Raw genomic sequence first — 22,420 nt, 5'->3', positions numbered from 1 at the left:
AGCTGATAACAGAACAGCATAGCAAACAGCTGCATGAATTGACATAATATTAGTGATGGGCATGGCAGATCTTTTGAGTGTACTGAATCACTAGAATCAGTTAATTAAAAAGATTATTTCAAAAGGTTCGTTTACTGAATCGTTCAGTCCTTTTTCACAGAATCATTCAAGTGCTTCCTCATTCAATTCATGATTCAGGACAGGTTCACGTTCACTCAACACGTTCATTCGTTCACCGAAGGACTCTGCGTTGTTGTTGTCATGTATTGTAAAAAGGCGGGGAGATTAAAAATAATAATAATAGCAAAACAAAAACAAAACAAAAAAACTTAAGGTAAGTTATCATCTACCTACCTCTCGCTCTCAAACACCAGGCTTCGGTCGTGGCTCGTGAACATCCGTTCGGCGAGCTCAGCTATCGCACATACTATATCCTTCCGCGTCCCCTCGACATCCACACAGGCTCCCGTTGGCCAGTGAGACTTGTCTGCATTCCATCGTGTAGGACAGCATCATTGACACCAGCACCCAAGCTTCCAGAACAGCCACCTTACTGTTATTGTCATCTGTGTAGTGTCTGCCTGTAGTGTAGTAAGTGTGGTGTCTGAGTCTTGAGAAGCACTATATGTTTGTATTATTATTATTATTATTATTATTATTATTATTATTCCAAGTCACTAATGGTGTAGTGGTACACTTGCCTGACTTTGGTGTGGGCAGCGTGGGTTCAGTTCCCACTCAATGACGGTGTGAATGTGACTGTGAATGGTTGTCCGTGTCTATATGTGCCCTGGGAATGACTGGCGACCAGTTCAGGGTGTAGTCCGCCTTTCGGCCGAAGTCAACTGGGATAATCTCCAGCGCCCTGCGACCCTAACCAAGATAAATGGTGTTGAAAATGGATGGAGGGATTATTATTCCATCCCTTTTATGTACCGCTGATCCTCACTAGGGTCACGGGCATCCAGGAGCCTATGCCAGCTATCTTCGGGCGAGAGGCGGGGTACATCCTGAACTGGTCGCCAGCCAATTGCACGGCAAATGTAAAAAAACAACCATTCACACCTTATTATTATTAAACAAAAAGCTTTAATAATCACATTAGAGACACTGACAGGATGATATGTGTGTGTACATATATACATTTATTATTACCGGTACTTTACATTTATTTTACAACCATAATTACAATGAAGTTGGGATGTTATGTTAAACATAAATAAAAACAGGATACAATGATTTGCAAATAATGTTCAACCTATATTTAATTGAATACACTACAAAGACCCCATTCCTATAGGACATTAAGTATTTAGGTATTAATATTTTGCAAAAACTCACAAAGGGAACCAGTCTCAACTTCACACAATTTCTGGAAAAAAAATCTCTACTTACTTAAAACGCTGGAATAACTTACCTATATCACTTGTGGGAAGAATAGCTACATTATAAATTAAAACCTTACCTCAAATAAACTATTTGTTTTCAATAATTCCATTTAAACCCACATTAAAGTGGTTCCAAGCCTTAGATTCTGCCATTTTCTTTTTCAAAGAATAAGAAAGAACCCTATTATTTAGCTAACCAATTACAATACCTTACAGCGGGTGCTGGGGTGGTGCCAACTGGCGTCCACCTTGGTTCCCCGTGCCAGCTGCTGGTGGGGGGCGGTGGGTCCCCACCTCGGGCCTGCTTCCTCCTCCTTTTTCCTCCTCCTCTCCTGCATCCAGCTGCAGTCTCCTCCCCCTCTTCTCGCATGGAGCATGGGGGGGATCCCTGCTGGCCATAGGGCCTGCTGTGAGCTTTTGTCGCTGCCTGGTCTGGAGTCAGGTCCACCTCCCACACTCTGGGGCGGGTAACGGGTTTTGCCTGGGATGGAGGGGGTTGGGGGGCGTTCCGTGGGGTGGTACTTTGTGGCTGAGTGTGGCGGTCCTCTCTCCCTGTGTTGTCCCGCCCTGGATGGGCCCGGCCTGCAGGAGCCATGCCTCTTAAATCACTCATTAAGCACACACTCACACCATTCACTGTAAATATTTTTGTCACTAGTCACATCCAGTCACACACACACACATACTGAGTGTTTCTAAGGGGGCTGGTGTGAGGTCAGGAAGATGTGGGTGTCGGACCGCAGTGCTCTAAGGGGGTGGGGTTGGCCGCCTGAAGCTTCCTCTGGGTGGCCGGTTTTGGGACGCCTCGGTGCGGCCGGTGTCGCGTCCACCAGGTTGCTCTCAGATGGGTAAGGTGGGGTCCTCAGCCTCCACGGTGTAGGCATAGCAATTACAAGACACTTCTGACTGTTATTGTGCATTATGCCATCCAAAGAGTTACATTTTGCTCTCATCAGACCAGACTATATTCTCCCAGTATTTAATTGGCTTGTCCAAATGTTGTTCGGCAAACTTTAAATGAGCTTTGACATGGTATTTTTTCAGCAATGGGGTTGTCACAAAACTAATTCATATCAGCTTTGATTAGACCCAAAAGCAGATTGAAGCGGAGGGAGTAGATTTAGAATGGTTTATTGAAGGTTGGCTTAGGGTAATGATATCCAGGGCAAGATGGTGGACCGTCGGGACAAGGAGCGAGCAGGAAGCGGGGATGTAAGCAGGTGGGACGGAAGGAGCAGGTGGGACTGAAGGAGCACTAAATAACGTGTTAATACTCTGGCGATGGTTTCCTGGATCCGGCAGGCTTTTATGTAGGCAGTGATGAGTGCTGATAAAGGAGAGTTAGGTGCACGGCTAAAGTGATGCTGATTTGCTGGGGGAGAGAGAGGACGCAAGAGAGAGAGAGAAGGAGGCAAGGCACGAAGGGCCACCCAACCATGACAATACCCACCCCCACCACCCCGTCAACTGATGCCTCCTGGCGTCTTCACATTCTTGTCAGCGTGCATCTCATAAAAGATGTCCTTCCATACAGATTGGACCCGTTGTAGGTGGTCCCTCACCACGGGAACCGCCACCGTATGCTCCTGTTCCTTAAATAATGGCGGTTTGAAACCGTAATAGGCCATAAATGGAGACATACCTGTGACGGAGCTGGTGAGGGAATAATGGGCATATTCCACCCACGGAAGGAAGGTGCTCAAGGAAACGGGATTGCGAGTGGCAACACAGCGAAGAGCAGATTCCAGGCTGAAGTTCGCCCGCTCCATCTGGCCATTGAATTGGGGGTGGTAGCCGTAAAACAGACTGGCTGCCGCACCCACCGTCTTGTAGAATTCCTTCCAGACCTGGGAGGAGAACTGAGGACCTCGGTCTGAGACAATGTCTATTGGAATGCCATGGTTAATTAGGTCTGAATATGTGGAGGACTAAGAGGTTCCCCGTTTCAAAAGCAGAGGGCAAGTTGGGAAGGGGTACATAATGGACACACTTGGAGAAACGATCTATGATAGTGAGGATGACGGTATTATCTTCAGAGGGGGGTAGGCTGGTGACGGAATCCAGGGAAAGGTCTCCTCGGAATGGGTAAAGTGCGCAGCAGACCAGCTGGGGTTGATGTGAGGCTTTACCTCGGACACAGACTGAGCAGGCTAGGACAAACTCACGAATGTCTTTGACCAGACTGGGCCACCAGATGTGTTGTTGAATGAAGTTAATGGTTCGGGTGATTCCGGGATGACAGGTTAATTTGGAGTTATGTGCCCACTGATGTACTTCTGAGTGGGTGGAGTCGGGCACAAAGTGAGGGTCAGGGGGTCCAGTCTTGGGATCAGGTTGGGTTCTCTGAGCTTTCGTAACTGTTTGCTCGATCTTCCAAGTGGCAGCCCCAACGAAGCAAGAGGAAGGAAGGATGTGTTCCGGTTCTACTGGGCTGGAGGGGGGTGAGAAAATATGAGAGAGGGCATAAGGCTTGCCGTTGCGGGAAACGGGGCGGAAGGAGAGGCTGAAATTAAAATGGCTGAGAAATAAGGCCCAACGAGCTTGCCGGGGGTTAAGCTGCTTGGCGGAACGGAGATAGGGAGGTTCATATAATAAACGGAACGGCGGTCCCCTCCAGCCAGTGCCTCCACTCCTCCAGTCCGCAGACGATGGCTCGTCGCTCACGATTCCCCACATTGTAATTCCGCTCGGATGAGGAAAGGTGCCAGGAAAAAAAAGCACAGGGATGTAATTTTTGGGACACAGGGTCTCGCTGGGAGAGGAAGGCTCCAGCCCCCCGTGTCAGAGGTGTCAACTTCCATGACAAACTGTACGGAAGGGTCGAGGTGTCTCTGGTGAAAAGTTATTTTCGTCGTTCGAATGGTTGCGATTCCAATGGAATAGGGAACTGGTGGAGACGAGACTGGTGAGGGGGACAGCAACCTTGCTGTAGTCATGGATGAACCGACAGTATAAATTGGCGAAACGTAGGAATCGTTGCAGCTCCTTGCGGGTGGAGGGAATGGGCCAGTCGACAGCAGCTTGGATCTTAGCCGGGTCAGGTTGGCAATGATGCATCCTTGGAAGTGAACAGAGGAGAGATAGAATTCACACTTCTCTGGTTTAACAAAAAGGCGGTTTTCGACTTGGCGGATGTGCTGGCGATTTTCGTCAGCGGAGCGAGAGAAGATGAGGATATCATCAAGATATACAAAGACGAACCAGTTGAGAGCATGTCACGGAGGACGTCATTGATGAAGGTTTGGAAAACTGCGGGGGCGTTGCTTGATCTAAAAGGCATGACCAGGTACTCAAAGTGTCCGAGGGGAGTGTTGAAGGCAGTCTTCTATTCGTCCCCCTCTCGAATGCGGATGAGATGATACGCGTTGTGTCGATCCAATTTAATGAATATTTGAGTGTCGCAGAGGGGTTCGAAGGAAAGGTCAATGAGTGGCAGAGGGCTTTGTTTTCCACTGTGATGTCATTGAGACCACGGAAGTCAATACATGGCCAGAGAGTGGTATCTTTCTTGTCGACAAAAAATAATCCGGCCCCCAGTGGAGAAGTCTGGGGGAAAGGGAGTCGCAGATACACTTCTCCATAGCTTACTTTTCTGGACGGGACACGTTAAACAGGTGGCTGGAAGGGAGAGGGGCACCGGGCAGGAGGTCAATGGTGCAGTCATAGGGCCGGTGGGGGTGGTGGTGAAATGCCAAGGTCTTTACTGAACACTGGCAAGAGCTCGTGGTATTCCTCCGGAACTCTGGAGAGATCCACAGGTGTGGCTGGTGGTGGAGGTTCACTGGAGGGAGGAACGGCCGAGAAAAGACAATGGGAATGACAGAAGGTCTGGTGGATGGTGAAGAGGAGGCAACGGGGGGTTCAGGGTGCGACGGAGTGGTTGGAGCCATTGTGCCAGTGGACTGTGCTCTACTGCGCGTGTGAATTCCTCGCTTTCGAGCTCTCTCCCTAAGCCGATTATCGAACTTAATGGCTAACGAGATCAATTCCTCTACTGAGGTGGGTTTGTCCCTGGTTGCAAGCTCATCTTTAAGTGGCTCTGACAATCCTTTAAGAAAAATCCCACTTAACGCGGCGGTCTCCCAACCAGATTCACTTGCGAGTATTCTAAAGTCTTTGGAGTACGACGCCACTGAAGTTGAACCTTGGGTGAGGGCTAGGAGGCGCCGAGTGCCTTCTCTACCCTTGATGGGGTGGTCGAAAAAAACTTTTTAAGCTTGTCCGCAAATGAGTCAAATGACGCGAGGACAGGGGAGAAATTCTACCAAAGCGTGGTAGGCCATCTGGAAGGAACACACAATAACGTGTTAATACTCTGGCGATGGTTTCCTGAATCTGGCAGGCTTTTACGCAATCAGTGATGAGTGCTGATAGAGGACAGGTGCGCGGCCAAGGTGATGCTGATTTGCTCAGGGGGAGGGATACGAGGCACGAAGCGCCACCCAAGCTCCAAAAAGGGGACTGCTGGAGACAACCATGACAGGGGTCTTGCGTCGTGAGCGTGCATACAGGCCATGGTGGCGAAGTACATTATTCACTGTTTTCCTTTTGACAACAGTACCTGCTACTTCCAGGTCTTTTTGAAGATCTCCACAGGTATTCCTTGGCTCTTGGACAACTCTTTTGATTATTCGTTGCACTCCTCTGTCAGAAATGCAAGGAGCACCTGATTGAGGCCAATTTATCGTGGTATGATTGGCTTTCCACTTACATATTATGGCCCCAATCGTGCTCACTGGAACATTCAGAAGGTTAGATTCTATATGCTCCTGTAATCAATGCCACCGTTATGTTGTGCAACAATTACTTTGCGATGGTCTTGAGACAGCTCTTTGCGCTCACCCATCATGAGATGGACTTATACCTTGGCAATGAGACTTTTTTTCTTGGCTATCAATTAGGACCGAACCAGCTGATATTCATTTGCACTGACAAGGGGCTGGATTGCTGTTTGATTATTGATAGATTTTAGTTCTTGTCTTGGCTTTTCATGCCTTTTTACACCCCCCTTCATGTTTTCAATACATTTTGCCTGTGTCATTTCACATTATTACAGACAACTTAATTTCTGATCTTATTTGTTCTACTTTGTTCTACTCGTATGTATGGATTACTTGGGTTGTTCTCAGTTTCTGATGAAAATGTCATGTCAATAGCACCTTTAGAAATGTATTTAGTGAGAAAAATGCTGATGTGTTAAATACTTATTTCAGCGTATCCCAGCTACCATCGGGCAGGTGGCGGGGTACACCCTGAACTGGTTGCCAGTCTATCGCAGGGCACATATAAACAAACAACCATTCGCCCTCAGAATCACACCTACGGGCAATTTAGAGTCTTTAATTAACCTTCCATGCATTTTTTTGGTATGCCGGAGAAAACCCACGCAGGCACGGGGAGAACATACAAAAAACTCCACACAGGCAGGGCCGGGGATCGAACCCCGGTTCTCAGAACTGTGAGGCAGATGGTCTAACCAGTCGTCCACCGTGCCACCTATATAACTAATATATAGATATATAACTATATCTATAGATTATATATCTATTATATCTCTTTTTGGGTGATACTAGTCCTGGTACTTTTCTGACACGCCTCGTACATTTGTACATGTGTCTGGCACTGGTTATTCAGAAAGCGCAGATGATACCTTAGAACTGTGATATTGCTCTAACCTTCTTAGCTCTCAGTCCTCTTACTTTCATTTGGCAAGTCTGCCAAATTAAACATCTTAGTTGCACACGTAACCTTTTCATGCTTTCTCTTATGATTTCACTGCCTGCACCTCCTTGTTCTCCTCCTCCTCCTCCTCAGGGTTAGATTACAGAGCATCATGAAACCTTACTTTCTGTATATTGTCTTTAAAGTCCACTCTAATCAAAATCCAGCCATGTCTCCCTTCAAAATGACCTATTCGGTTCATAAACATTGCACCCCCACATTCATATAAAACAACCCAACATTCATGTTCATGTATAGAAAGGTAGCACATAAAGAACGGTAGTCTAAAAGTTACTCAAAATGAATTGTTCTTGTTATTATTTTTTAAATGATATTTTATTGTGTTGTTGTTGTCGTGTTTCCTTTTTGGGGTGAACAAACACTACAACATGCAATAGCTGCACTGATGGAAATGGATCACAGAGCCCTGAAGGGGGCTTTAAAATGACATTCAAATGTCTCAATGTCAAATATCTCAAGCAAAAGTGTCTACACCACACAAGTATGAACCCACTATTCAGTTATACATGTGTGTGTGTGTGTGTGTGTGTGCGTGTATATATATATATATATATATATATATATATATATATATATATATATATATATATATATATCCATCCCCCTCCTTGAGCAGTCACCTTGTCGTGGTGGAGGGGTTTGTGTGTCCCAGTGATCCTAGGAGCTAAGTTGTCTGGGGCTTTATGCCCCTGGCAGGGTCACCCATGACAAACAGTTCCTAGGTGAGGGACCAGACAAAGCACGGCTCAAAGACCCCTAATGATGACGACAAACAATGGAGTTCGTTTTCCCTTGCCCGGACGCGGGTCACCGGGGCCCCCCACTGGAGCCAGGCCTGGTGGTGGGGCTCGAAGGCGAGCACCTGGTGGCCGGGCCTGCACCCATGGGGCCCAGCCGGGCACAGCCCGAAAGGGTAACGTGGGTCCCCCTTCCCATGGGCTCACCACCTGTGGGAGGGGCCATAGGGGACGGGTGCAGTGTGAGCTGGGCGGTGGCCGAAGGCGGGGACCTTGGCGATCCGATCCCCGGATACAGAAGCTGGCTCTAGGGACGTGGAATGTCACCTCTCTGGCCGGGAAGGAGCCCGAGCTGGTGTGTGAGGTCGAGAAGTTCCGACTAGATATAGTCATCCTGGCCTTGTGGGCGGACAAATCTGCCATTTCTTAGGCACTGTTTGACACCCTACAACTTAAGCATCCTGACCTTCAATTAACGCGGAAAACTTTGCGCTTTCCCTTTAATACTGTGCCGCCGTCTGCCGTCAATGCAGTGGGCGTGTGCGCCCTGAAACTGCAATGGAACCAATGCTTGTTAGCTCACTGCTTCCTAGTAGTACCCAATTTGCCATATAAAACTTACTTAGGCACGAATGTACTTGTCCAACTGGCCGTTCAAGTTGACACCGTCAACAATGTTTTCTGGTCGCGCAATAATCCTGTTTTTCAACCATTAAACCTTAAAGGTCATATGACAAATATGTTATGGGGTCAGTTAAAATTAATATTTGCATTGTTTATAGGTTTTGTAATACATGCACGTAACTTCCAGCACGTTTTCAATTATAGTTTAGCTAAAAATTATATTTTTATCACGCATATTGAGCCCTCCCCGAACATACCCAAAGCTCAAGACACCGGTGTGTGGTTACTCTATCCACCGCAAGGGCTACCAGAAGTGACGCTGCATTTGACAAACACAGTGTGCTATACTCTATACGTAATGGCGAGCAACGTGTTGGAATATGAGGAGTAGGAGGATTTCGACGTACAGGAGCACCCAACTTCGCATCGTCGAACCGTACATCCATGTGCCGATCAGGAGGTTGGAAACTGACAGAAAAAGAGAGGCCACTGGGTCGATGTGACAGTAGGTCAAAAGCATGCCTTTTTATACAGTCATGGCTTGAAATAATGGGGGTGCCAATATTTCTTAGCACGAATATACGTATTATATATTCATATATATGTCAGTGACACGGCACAAGCTTTTACATAGTATGCAGTGTTCCTATATATTGTGTGCCCTTCGCTCGAGTAGCTTTATAACACGCCGCACAGAAAGTCTTTGCCGTGTGTCCTTTGGCTTTTCATATATTCAAAAGTACAGATGACAGTACTGAAAAGTACTGCGTGGGTCTTTTTTTCCTACTCCCCAGTGCATAGTAACCATAATAAAGTTGTAGGTATATATAAGGAAATCCTCACCTCTTGTCTGCGCCGCTTCGCCGGGGCACCGAGGCGGCTGCAAGATTTAGTTCTGTTTCTGGCGGTTGAGGTACCGATGGCCGCAGGAAAATAGTTGGCATCGCAGCTAGTTTCAGCCTCTACCTCTGTATCCAATGCTTTCTGCTAATTCTTTCTCAAAACACGCCGGTTCGAAGTGATCAGCACAGAGTTTGGAATGCTTGCAGCCACACATAGCTGACCATGTTTCCTCCCCTGTCAATTGACTTTCCCTATCCACTGGTTACGTATTCCTTTTTCACTTGAAAAGCCAAAAAAAAAAAAAAAAAAAAACTCTTGCCACTGCCTGCAATTTGTACAACCAAATGCCACACAATAAACCATTGTGACATCGCTAAATCATACAACAACAAATATACAAGGAAGGGAACAACAGCATGGAACAATTGGACACAATGGCGAATGAACAGGCTGTTTGGCCCATGTTACGTCACAGCGCCGGATAGAGCCGAAGACCGGAAGGCGCTGAATGCAAAAAGCAGAAGCCGCATTCTGCATCATGTTTATCGATTTAGCTGCTGTATATCTGCTATATAATCACTTCGAAATGGAAGATGTGGTTTGTAAATGGGTTCTAGAGTTATCTAGAATTTTTTTAACAACAGACGTGGTGCCCTTTACGAGACCAAAATAGTTTGATTTTGCTTTTATAATGTAAATCGAACTAACCCGGAAGTGAACGCAGGCGTTCACCTTCAACGAAATTATTTCTTCAATAAGTTACGTTTTATCCAAAACCAATATATGCTACAAGCATATTGATTCTTAAAAGAGGAGTTTTCAACACTAAAATATGTTTGCAATCCATCCATTAATCTGTTTTCTTCTGCTTATCCGGGGTCGGGTCACGGGGGCAGCAGCTTAAGCACTTACTGTAGTCCAGCTCTTCTGGGGGAATCCCAAGGTGTTCCCAGGCCAGCCGGGAAACAGTCCCTCCAGCGTGTCCTGGGTCCAGGGGCCTCCTGCTGATGGAAGGTGCCCAAAACACCTAACCAAGGAGGGTTCCAGGTGACATTCTAGCAAGATGCCTGAGCCACCTCATCTCGCTCCTCTCAAGGAGCAGTGGCTCGACTCTGAGCCTGATGATTAGGTTGCTATGGATGGTGTTGACTTTTGTTTGGAAGAATGAGAGGAATCAATTGCACTTTTCAACAGTGCAGGATAGCTAGGTGTTATCTAATGGTTTGAGAGGGTTTTTTTTGGAGGGTTGTTGCAGCCAACAAGTAAGAGATGTGAGTAGTAATTGGACCGGGCTGTGCTAAGAGTGTTCTTATATTATTGGAGGTGATCAGTGTAGGCTGGGAGCTTAACTGTTATCTTTGTTCACTTGCAGAGCCCTTCCAGTTGTCATGAATAGGATTTCATGGTGTGGAGCTCAGGGTTGTATTAAGGGGGAGAGTGAGTGAAGGAGACTGTTTTTGTTTTGATGTGAGCTAGTCTGTTTAGGCAGGAGGAGAGGGTTGAGTTAAGAGTGGTGCACAAGTTCGATGGGGTTGTCAGAGTAGGGGGTAGGCAAGGCAAATAACTTACTGGTGATGGAGAATGAGAGAACTAAGCGATATAATGGTTCAAGATTTCTAAATGAAATTGTCTGTCTTTTTAAGATAATGGTGATAGGGATGCTGATGTCCATAAAGAGTGCCACGTGGTCAGAGATATGGCGATTGATGTTGGTGAGTTTGGGTGGTGTTAGACCAGTTAAACAAGAGCTCCAAGGTGTGGGGAAGTTGACATGTTGTTTATGTCTAAAACTTTAATGTTCAAGTCCAGAAAATCGATGGCAGGTTTGCAGTGAGTAGTGTTGATCTGGATATTGAAATCTACAAGGAGGACAGCAGAGGGTGAAACAGCACAGGGCAGGGGCAAAATAAATAATCCATCCATCCATTTTCTGAACAGCTTCTCCACACTCCTCTAGCGGGCGTGCTGGAGCATATCCCAGCTATCATCAGGCAGGAGGCGGGGTACACCCTGAACTGGTTGCCAGCCAATCGCAGGGCACATACAAACAAACAACCATTCACACTCATAGTCACATCTACAGGCAATTTAGAGTCTCCAATTAATGCATGTTTTTGGGATGTGGGAGGAAACCAGAGTGCCCGGAGAAAATCCATGCAGGCACGGGGAGAACATGCAAACTCCACACAGGCAGGCCCGGGGATTGAACCCCGGTCCTCAGAACTGTGAGGCTGACGCTCTAACCAGTCGGTCACCGTGCCGCCCAAAATAAATAAATAAATCTGAGAATTCGCGGTTGTTTGGGTTTGTGCTTGTTGGCGGGATGGTAACTGCCTGATCTGGAGCATCGACAGCAGAACTGGTGGATGGTCGAGGCTCTGGTTGAGTGGAGCTGAATAGGACAGTGTCCATTAGCGGTTCGGCTTTGCTGATCTGGTGGAGACTGAGTATTCTGTATTCCCGCTCTGCAATCTCTGCATGGACGTGCAGGTGAGTGGATCCTTAGATTTAACGTAGCTACTGAGCAATTGCTTGGACGCCTCCTGATTGTGGCCGATATTCCCGTTCTTTTGACATCCTTCAGATGGCATCCCAAGAGGTGGAAAAGTTCCAAGGTGTAAGTCTACAGCTTGTGACCACCACAGAGAGCAATCCCAGGTACTGGGGGGACGATGAAGAACCATCCATCGAGTGGACACGGAAGCCTAGCTTGTCTGTGTTCAATATGAGCTACAGTAATCCCTTGCTATCTTGCTATTATGGAATCCATGCATCACACATTTTTTAAAGGTCAAGGTGGTGCAATTTTATGATACAAGCAGCTTTATAGGCCAATTGATTTGAATGTGGCAGCAATGATTCACAGGTCAATTGGTCTCTTAGCAGATAAAGAAACCTTAGTGAGTACCTTATCCGTTTAAAACACAAGCCACAGTCAGAGTTCAATGAAATTAATGTACAAATACCAACCTTAGCCCGACGAATAGCTAATGCACACACTCATACCAATATCAACAGGAACAAATGGAAGTAAGGAGCAAAGATTTGCATGATTTTTGACAGCTAGCATCCATCCATCCATTTTCTGAGCCGCTTCTCCTCACTAGGGTCGCAGGTGTGCTGGAGCCTATCCCAGCTGTCATTGGGCAGGAGGCGGGGTACACCCTGAACTGGTTGCCAGCCAATTGCAGGGCACATAAGAACAAACAACCATTCGCACTCACAGTCACACTTACGGGCAATTTAGAGTCTCCAATTCATGCATGTTTTTTTGAGATGTGAGAGGAAACCAGAGTGCCCGTAGAAAACCCACGGAGGCACGGGGAGAATATGCAAACTCCACACAGGCGGGGCCGGGGATTGAACCCGGGTCCTCAGAACTGTGAGGCTGACGCTCTAACCAGTCGCCCACCATGCCACCGACAGCTACCATACTGCAGTTTAAAACATCACAGCAAGGAATTCTGGGTACCCGTAATATTTTTTTGCTGACTCCACTGTCAGGACTGTAAGTCTGAGGAGTAGTGCAAATGGTTAACACAGGAAATTGTCTGTTTGCATATGCAATTGCATACCCAAGTCTACATGGGCTGTTGTTCACGTCATTCAAGCAGGGCATGCGTAATAGGCATGTGCTTGTCTTTCGTGTGTTGATGGCGTCCTCAAAAATAGTGGACAAATAAAATAAAAATGCATCTCTCTAAAGTGCTGTTTTACAAATTGGCAATCGAATGGATTTAAGAAACTTATAAATATCCATCCATCCATTTTCCAAACTGCTTATCCTCACTTGGGCTGCGGGAGTGCTGGAGCATATCCCAGCTATCCTTCGGTGAGAGGTGGGGTACACCCTGAACTGTTTGCCAGCCAATCGCAGGGTACATATATACAACCAACCCTTCGCACTCACATTCAATTTTAGAATTTTCAATTAACCTACCATGCATGTTTTTGGAACATGGGAGGTAACCGGAGTCCCCGGAGAAAATAACACAGGCACGGGGAGAACTCACGCAGGTGAGGCCGGACTTGAACCCAGGTCCTCAGAACTGTGAGGGAGATGTGCTAACCAGTTGTCCACTGTGCCACCCACTTATAAATATGCAAACCATATATATATTCATAGATGTGTATAAATATATGAAGTTGGGATGTTGTGTAAAATGTGAGTAAGAATGGAATACAATGATTTGCAAATCTTTTTCAACCTATATTTGATTGAGTACACTACAAAGACAAGCTATTTAATATTCAAACTCATGAACATTATTGTTTTTGTCTTTTTTTGGGTGAAAATATTCTCTCATTTTGAATTTGATGCCTTCAACACATTCCAAAAAAGCTGGGACACGGCAACAAAAGCCTGGCAAAGTTGAAGAGTGCTCAAAAACACCTATTTGGGACATTGCACAGGTGAACAGGTTAATTGGAAACAGGTGAGTATCATTATTGGGTATAAAAGAAGCATCCCCGTAAGATTCAGTTGTTCACAAGCAAGGATGCGTTGAGGGCCGCCACTTTGCAAACAGCTGTGTGAGCAAATAGTCCAACAGTTTAAGAACAAGGTTTCTCCATGTACAATTGCAAGGAATTTGAGAATTGGGCCTGAGCTCGTCTAAGATTGACTGACGTAAAGTGGAAAAGTGTGCCGTGGTTTACCGAGTCCACATTTCAAATTGTTTTTGGAAATCATGGACGTCATGTCCTCCGGCCCAAAGAGGGAAATGCCCATTTGGATTGTTATCAGCGCAAAGTTCTAAAAACAGTATCTTTGATGGTATGGGGGTGTGTTAGTGCCCATGGCATGGGTAACTTGCATATCTGTGAAGGCACCATTAATGCTGAAAGGTACATACAGGTTTTGGCGCAACATATGCTACCATCCAAGCAACGTATTTTTCACGATGTCCCAGTTTATTTCAGCAAGACAATGCCAAGCCACATTCTGCACGTGTTTTGACAGCGTGGCTTTGTAGTAAAAGAGTGCAAGTACTAGACTGGCCTGCCAGCAGTCCAGACCTGTCTCCCATCGAAAATGTGTGGCGGATTATGAAGCCACAAAATATGACAGCGGAGACCCTGGACTGTTGTGCTCAACCTCACTGAACCCCTACCACTAAAGCTGGAAGAAATCTCATTGCCACCTGGCATAGCGGAGGCAGACGTCTGGTGATGATTCAATGATTAAACAGGGACTTTACTGAGTGTCAAAAGTGGAATTAACTTTTTCAGTAACCTGATAAATTTGTGCCTTCAAGCGTAGTCAATGAGAAATTTTCAACCGAAAGGAAGCTGTAGTGGTTGCGTCAATGGTCCACTGACAGGGATACAGGTTGGATGCCAGCAGGCCAGACGGTCACACTTGGTGGCTACCAGTCATAAACTGAAGGGGGAAGGTAGTGAATGTTGGACTCCTTCCTGAACTGAACAGACAACCAGATGTCAAGCTATCAATGCTCAGTGAAGCACACTGCGAGGATGAATCATGAGTGGAGCCAGGGGTGAAAAAAGAAAACAAGGTGGCCACCACCCCGACGCCCCCCTCCGCCCCCTCTCACACCACGTGTGTCAAGAATAATCAAAGAAAAAAAATGTCCAGTCAAACACAACAATCATCAACACCCACCCCACCACCTCCATTGATGATTTTATTTTGTGGCCAACCCAGTAATTTTCGGTCCACCTGCTGGCCACCCTACAGAAAAATTCCTGGCTCCGCCACTGGGATGAATGTGGTCCTGAGAAAACCTTAATTGCTTCTTGGTTTTACTCATGTCCATAGAGAAGGAAGAAATAGCCTTCAAAACCAATACAACATAGTGACATGGTTGGGTTGCTTTTTTTCCACACATGCCCACTTGGTTTATGTTTATGTACTTGTTTATGTCTCTTATGTACTTGATTGTGTCTCTTCCTGCACAGTCTGACTGCAGCAAAACAACAAAAACAATAATAATTATTATTGTTAATTAGTTATGTGGGACAGGGTTTTTCAGACGGTCTCAAACAATAAACCCTGACATTAAGAACGCAGGCTGGCATTTCAAATAAAGTGTGCAAAATAAATAGACAAAAAAATGCTTTCTTAGTACAATAATATAACACAATTTTCAGGTCATGCAATCTTTTGTTGAGAAATGGACTCCAACAACGATTGCTCCATTTCAGGTTCCACATGAAAGAAAAGAAACCTTCTGAGGACATGTTGTACAAACCCATCAGCTGTTTCTGATCAGAGATACCCAAATATAGGTGCGAAAGCACCCTGAGACAGTAGTCAGACAATAATAACTGTTGATTAAGGCACAAGTCACAACAAAACCTCCAAACCAGGAATACTGAGTTGGGAGAACATTCACCCATTATTTATGCTGCCTTTTTTTTTTTTTGTCTGTGTTGGCCCTGTCACTTTCAACACTTGACACTTGTCACCGGAAGAGGATCAATATCAATTACTTGTGATGATAATGGTTCTGTTGATCCAAATGGACAAATGGCCAGCCAAAAAAGGAGGACAACTACACATTAAAAAAATCATTGTTGATTCTAATGAATGACAATTTTAGATTTTGTAAAACAAAACTGGCCTTGCTTTTTTTAAAAAAATGTTCTGCATTTGTGTCAAAAGTGTAACATTATATATTTAAAAAAATCCATATAAAGATATATTTCATGCTAGAACAATCTCACCAAACCATATGATGGTTTGGGGAGGGGGGGGGGGTCAATTAATTGCATTGGTAAAATTGCATAATTTTTTAATTTCATAAATTAAATCAAAGTTGGAATCAAAATTAACAAACAAATCCAGAGTACGTTTGACAGTCTGATGTATTTGTTTTTATGTAGTGTACCAGTCAGAACAGCTGGGAAATGCATGTACCCATTTCACTGTGGTACTAAATGCATATAAAATTAAACCATGGCTATAGCTACATCACAGTTTTTGGATAAATGAGGAAAGAAGTAAATATTTAAACACATCGTTGCCCTCTTAGAGGGCTTCTGGACCTCGGAAAAAAAATGTGCCCTGGCTAGCATCATGCCTCGTTTAGGTTGCTACCAAGAAGGAATTTTGTATTTCAATGGCCCTGGCTTTTCTCCCAGTCTAATTCCAGTGACCTGTTCCAGTGTCTGTTGTATTAACTTCTGCAGCAGAAGGATTGCAGGATGGAAAACAGTCTACTGTGCTGATGAATTGACACAATGGGACAATTGGCAATAATGCCATTGCCTGTAATAGGACAAACTCGTATGGCACTGTGCTGTACAGTGTGATTACTTTATTAATAATAATAATTAATAATATAGTTAGATCGAAAGCCTTCCAGAATCCCATGCAGAAGTTTCTGAACAATCCAGGTCCCGCGCATTCGGGAAAGCTAAGTTATATAGGACTCAAATTGGTGCACTAAGTGTCATACATAGAATTACAATACAAGAAGACACAGCATGAAGTAAAACTTGTCAGAGGAGAGTTGAGGTAATGTTAAGTGGCATCTAGCACAGAGAGACTTTATCAGCATGCTAGACACGTTAATAATAATGCTTTTCCAAGCAGCTCACTCGCTGCCAACCTCCATTGTTCAGCTGTTCCAAATGCCATGCAGTGGAGGAGGGGTGGAGGTGGGAGCTGAAAGTGGGCTTCAAGTAGCAACAAGAGTTGTTTCAAAACAAAACTAACTAGAAACTATGAGTAAGCCTAAAGGCTTACAAAGCTTCAAAACCACAGAGTGAATGTAAGTAATATTCGCCAATATGAAAATTTGTCATATATTGTCCTCTCATCACTGAGGTAGCGAAGAAACTCTCAGTGTTTCCAAACTCCCAAATTTTGCTGACTGGAAAAATATGTGGCTAAGGCTAGCAGTGGCTAAGGCTAGCAGGCTCCCCAGTGTGTGTGGCTAAGGCTAGCAGGCTCCCCAGTGTGTGGATGTGCTCACCTTAAAGACGATTCTAACAAGGACTGAGGAAAAAGGATAGCCCCTGTCAATTAACTTTCAGCTAGTCGCCAGTTAAGAGGAATGATAATAAAATAATTGAAATCGAAATATTTGATGAGCTCATCAAAACGAGTGTATCAGTTGAGCATAACAGGAAGCAGTTACTGTAAAGTTAAAGTAAGTAAAGCCAGTAAAGTAACTGTAGTGTTTGCTCATTACAAAGTCGATGGCATGGATAATATAATTTCATTATGTTTAGCACATATCAAGCAGGCCTGCAGTCCACTCGCCTGTAAAATCTTGGAAACTCAACGAAGTGCTAATTAAATGTAAAAACGGCTGCAATCTCAATAAAGGCACTGCAGTGTGGAGTTTGCATGTTTTCCCTCATGTTTGCATGAGTTTTCTCCAGGCACTCCGGCTTCCTCTCACGTTACCATAAACATACAATACAGTGAACCCCTGCAATACGCAGGGGATACTGTTACATTCCAGATCAGCCCACGACGTGTGAAATTTGCAATATAGAGACACCATATGAAAATATTTTCTAAATAGTTATACTCCTCCCACACGCATTGAACCTATTTGAACTTATAAACACACACACACACACACACAAAAACTTTTTAAAGTTTTCCTTATTGTCTGTTCTCACTCCCTTGCTGTCAAGAAATGGCAGACAATTGTACAGTACGTATAACATAACCTCGAGGAAATGAAAAGAAGACTCTCTCACACGGTTCTCCAAATCAGAGGCAAATTGTGCTTGCTTTAAGCTGTTTATCTGTCCCTGTTGAAGTTTACTGAAAAACTGACACATAAAACAAGAGAGTTAAACATTGGATATTTAAAGAGCAAAATATTCAAACAAACCATATCATTTCATGTAATGAAAGTCCACTAGCTGAATGCTAACATCTATCCATCCATTTTCTGAGCCGCTTATCCTCACTAGGGTCGCGGGCGTGCTGGAGCCTATCGCAGCTGTCATCGGGCAGGAGGCGGGGTACACCCTGAACTGGTTGCCAGCCAATCGCAGGGCACATACACACAGACAACCATTCACACTCACAGTCACACCTACGGGCAATTTAGAGTCTCCAATTAATGCATGTTTTTGGGATGTGGGAGGAAACCGGAGTGCCCGGAGAAAACCCACGCAGGCATGGGGTGAACATGCAAACTCCACACAGTCGGGGCCCGGGATTGAACCCGGGTCCTCAGAACTGTGAGGCTGACGCTCTAACCAGTCGTCCACCGTGCCGCCTGAATGCTAACATATTATGGAAAACATGTTAGACGGGCTAATGGAATTTAGCATTGATTCTAAAAGTTTAAACAACTGTTCCCTTAACACACCGAGCAGCAACACATAAAAACAGCGTAAAACAAAAGAGAATTAAACACATTTAAACTTCAAAATGTTCAACCAAACCGTTTAATTTTGTCTCAAGAAAAAGTCTATTAGCTTAATACAAACATAAAATGTGAAATGGAATTGACGGACAAACAGGATCATTGATGATAGGGTAATTAAAAATATAATATACAGTATAATCACAATAATATAAACAACTGCTACTTTAACACAACTGGAGCAACAACACATACAAACAGATCATACACCATTCCTCATAGGCCTATGTTATTTCACTGTATAGACCCATACAAAACAAACGCTTAAAAATCCACAAGCGGGGGTTCACTGTACTTTTAACTGTCCATATTTTTGAATGTATATGGTTTGTCTATACATGCTCTGTGAATGAATGGCAACCAGTCTTGATGTACCCTGCATCTTGCCCAAAGTCAGATGAGGTAGCTCCAGCTCACTCGCCAACCTAATGAGGTTAAACCGTATAGAAAATGGATAGTTTGATATAATTTATAATAACTTTGTATCAGTACGTTAAAGCTATAGTATGTAACCTTTGGCAGCCCCCTAAGCTCCAATTCTGCATTACAGCAAAATAACAGAGCCGTAGCTTCAATATGACGTAGGCAATGCATGTTATGCCCCTTATATGTGATTCTACAACATTTTTACTGTCTTGAAGGACATGCGTCATTTCCGTACCATCATTTGCAGTGCGCCATGAGATGGGCCAGTGCGGGAAATGACTAGGGCATTCATTAAATATAAAAAAATAAGATACTGAAAAATACAACAAGATGTTAGAGGAGTTTCCTTTAGTAGTGGCTTGCGTGAAAATTATTGTTTTTTTGTTTTGTTTTGTTTGTTTTACAAAAAAAGTTGTGGATTACAGCTTTTACAGCTCAATTTTGTTTTGTTTGTTTTCTTTTAAACCTGTCCTGTTCAGCTGCATGGCCTTGCAGAATGGTGCAAAATGCCTTTGTGCTGGAACAATTTTGCTGTGCAACAGGGGAGTTTGAAATACTCCCTCTGCTTATTTTTACTTTTTTTTTTATTATTATTCTGATGAACAGAAAACAGTTTTAGGGGACAGACAGAGTGGAAAAGGGGATTAGGGGTGCAAACAAAGCAGATCAATAGTGAGACTGTCTAGACATTTGAGCACAAGTAATATTACAACGGTCAAATCGTTTTCGTGTTTGTGGATGGGGGATGGTGGGGGGGGGGGGTGGCGGACACATGGTGAGGACTTGCAATAACTAACCAAGAAAACAAGATGAGAGAGGACAGACTGGACAGCATGTGGGGAAATGAGCAAGGCAGTGCTACTCACGAGTGATGCGGTGGGATTATTTTTTATTATTATTATTATCTTCTGAGAGAATGTGTGAGTTGATATGTTAGTACGAACTACGAACTGGACAAGCAGTCTGATAACTAACATAGGTATGGAAAAACAAACAGGTCTCCACTCTAAGTCACATTGTGGTTACATATGATTACATGGTCAACAACAATCACTGGTGGCCTAATACTTATGCACAGTACTGTTCTTTATTGTAGCAAATCACCTCTTCCACATTGTTTAAAATGGTTGTTGGGTATTGTGGAAAATACTACTCCTCTGTTCTATACAATGAGAGAGCAAATCTGTGTATGTAGAACAAAGGTAAGGTGTAATCACTCACTGGCTCTGTGAAGCTTTTGTGTTGCAGCAAAAACAGTAGGGTATTACTCTATTTATAAACCTTGAGCTAAGAAACAGATCGGTTTTCAATGAGATGATTTCAATTTCATATGATGAAAGTGAAGATAGTGCAGCATTGATTTTTTGGTTTTGTTTGTTTTTACAGCTATAAAACTGAAAAAGTGTTGTGTTTGTGCATGGAAAAAACATGGTTCTCTCACTTCTCCAATATTCTCTTACAAATACTATCTACCCTGTTTGGTTAACTGAACTGTGAAAACTGAAACTATGCAAGCAGTTTCAGAGGACTGCTTATGCAAACAATCACAGAATAATCAAATGTACAATCATTCTTCTCTTTGGATTAAACCCAAACTATTTTTAATCATATTCTTTTTATGCCAGTAGAATTGGTGGAGTATTTCCATTGGAGGAGTTTTACGTAAGCCAACAATTTCAACACAGACTTCCATTAGATTGCTTCTATGTTAGTAGCTTTTTTTGTTATGTTGAACGTCAGCTATGGTATGCTTTAAATGGTGCCCTATGCTGCTCCATAGTTCAGTCAATTCACTCTGTCAACATGCCAGTGCAGAGTCTGGCAATGAGAGGTGTTTATGTGGTGCTGTGGCAGGAGTCTGGGCTACGATAAATCAGCAGCGGTTTTCACACACGTCCTACTAAGAAAAAAAAAGAAAAAAGAAAAAAATCCTGTTCTCATTTTTACACCCTCCTTCTGTTTTCCTCAATAATATACATGCAAGAGCACCACAGCTCCATGTTGACCTTCCTAGATATATGATTTAAAATAGGAATCAATGGAAGCTAATTTTATATATTGTGAAGAGATAAAGCTTCATTCTACCTGTGCTGTTGTGAGGAATTTCTCTGATGGGTAGATTCTGGAATTTTGGTCTTGTCGAGTGTATCTCCCTGAGGCTGCTGAGGATTGGAAGAGTATGTAACTGAGGGTGTGTGGGTCTGTCTGTGCAATGGACGTACTAGGAAAGAAAAGAGAGAGAGAGAGTCGCTGTCTATCTCTCTCTCCCTCCTCTTTTTGATGATAAACAGAGAACACGTGGCTTCACCAGTAATGCAGCACAATAAATACCAGAGCATAACAAGCGAAGGGACAAATAGAACTGAAAGAGATGAAGGGAAAGTGATGGAGCTGAGGCGGAGATAACGCAATTTGAGTGAGTGCGTTGCCTGGTGACATATTTGTGTGTTAATCTTGATCGCGAAAGCAGGACACTGCAGCTGTGAGTTGCCGGATGAACACAAGCTCTGAAATTACTAATGCCTTTTAAAGCTCACTGTCAAAATAAGACCAAATTCTTTCAAATCTGAGGCACAATATCTTGATCTGCACATACAATTTTGACACGGTGTTTCTGAGTATCAGGTCACTGACATCCGCACACCCACACAGACGCACCAACGCGCAACAGCCTGCAAGGCACTACAGCCTTTTTGTCTTGTTGATACTGCCATTAAAGGAGCTGACCATATTTGGGTAACTGTTAATAAATGATGAAAACATGATAGGAAAGGGATCCATAGAACAATGGCATTGGTAGCCATCCATCCATCCATCCATCCATTTTCTGAGCCGCTTCTCCTCACTAGGGTCGCAGGCATGCTGGAGCCTATCCCAGCTATCATCGGGCAGGAGGCGGGGTACACCATGAACTGGTTGCCAGCCAATCTGCATTGTTAGCCATTTTTTAAAATCCTGGCACTCTCGACGTGTTTACGCAACAGCTTTTTTTGTTTGTTTAGGTTTTAATACATTGACAATACCGTAGCGTTCATTGGCATCAGTTTCTACAAACTATACTATACGAGTCAGTCAAGCAAAAAAAACAAGCACAGATTTATAAAGAATTGAATTTTTTTTTTATTCATAATAAATGTTTATATGGGGCAACACATCTGCCTCACAGTTCTGAGAACCGGGGTTCAAATCCCAGCCTCACCTGTGTGGAGTTTGCATGTTCTGCCCTTTTCAAGACACTTAATGGTGCTTTATACAAATCAGATGACAATAACTCAGAAAGCTGAGGAGAGAAAAAAAA

At 44.1% G+C, this 22,420-nt stretch overlaps 1 protein-coding gene across 4 annotated transcripts in view; it reads right to left on the bottom strand.

Moving 5' to 3' along the window:
* ndrg4 (NDRG family member 4) overlaps nt 1-21,322 on the bottom strand; it is an 86,117-nt gene extending 64,795 nt beyond the window's left edge. For all 4 annotated transcript variants that reach the window (XM_061677313.1, XM_061677314.1, XM_061677315.1 and 1 more), the window contains exon 1: nt 21,208-21,322. The gene's annotated coding sequence lies outside the window, so the exon portion shown is untranslated. The remainder of the gene's footprint in view (nt 1-21,207) is intronic.
* Nucleotides 21,323-22,420: the final 1,098 nt, after the last annotated feature.

Source organism: Phycodurus eques, chromosome 5 (assembly GCF_024500275.1).
Source record: "Phycodurus eques isolate BA_2022a chromosome 5, UOR_Pequ_1.1, whole genome shotgun sequence".
Taxonomy (NCBI): domain Eukaryota; kingdom Metazoa; phylum Chordata; class Actinopteri; order Syngnathiformes; family Syngnathidae; genus Phycodurus; species Phycodurus eques.
The sequence above is the reverse complement of the archived record's forward strand: the minus strand, read 5'-3'. Positions and strand labels throughout refer to the sequence as shown.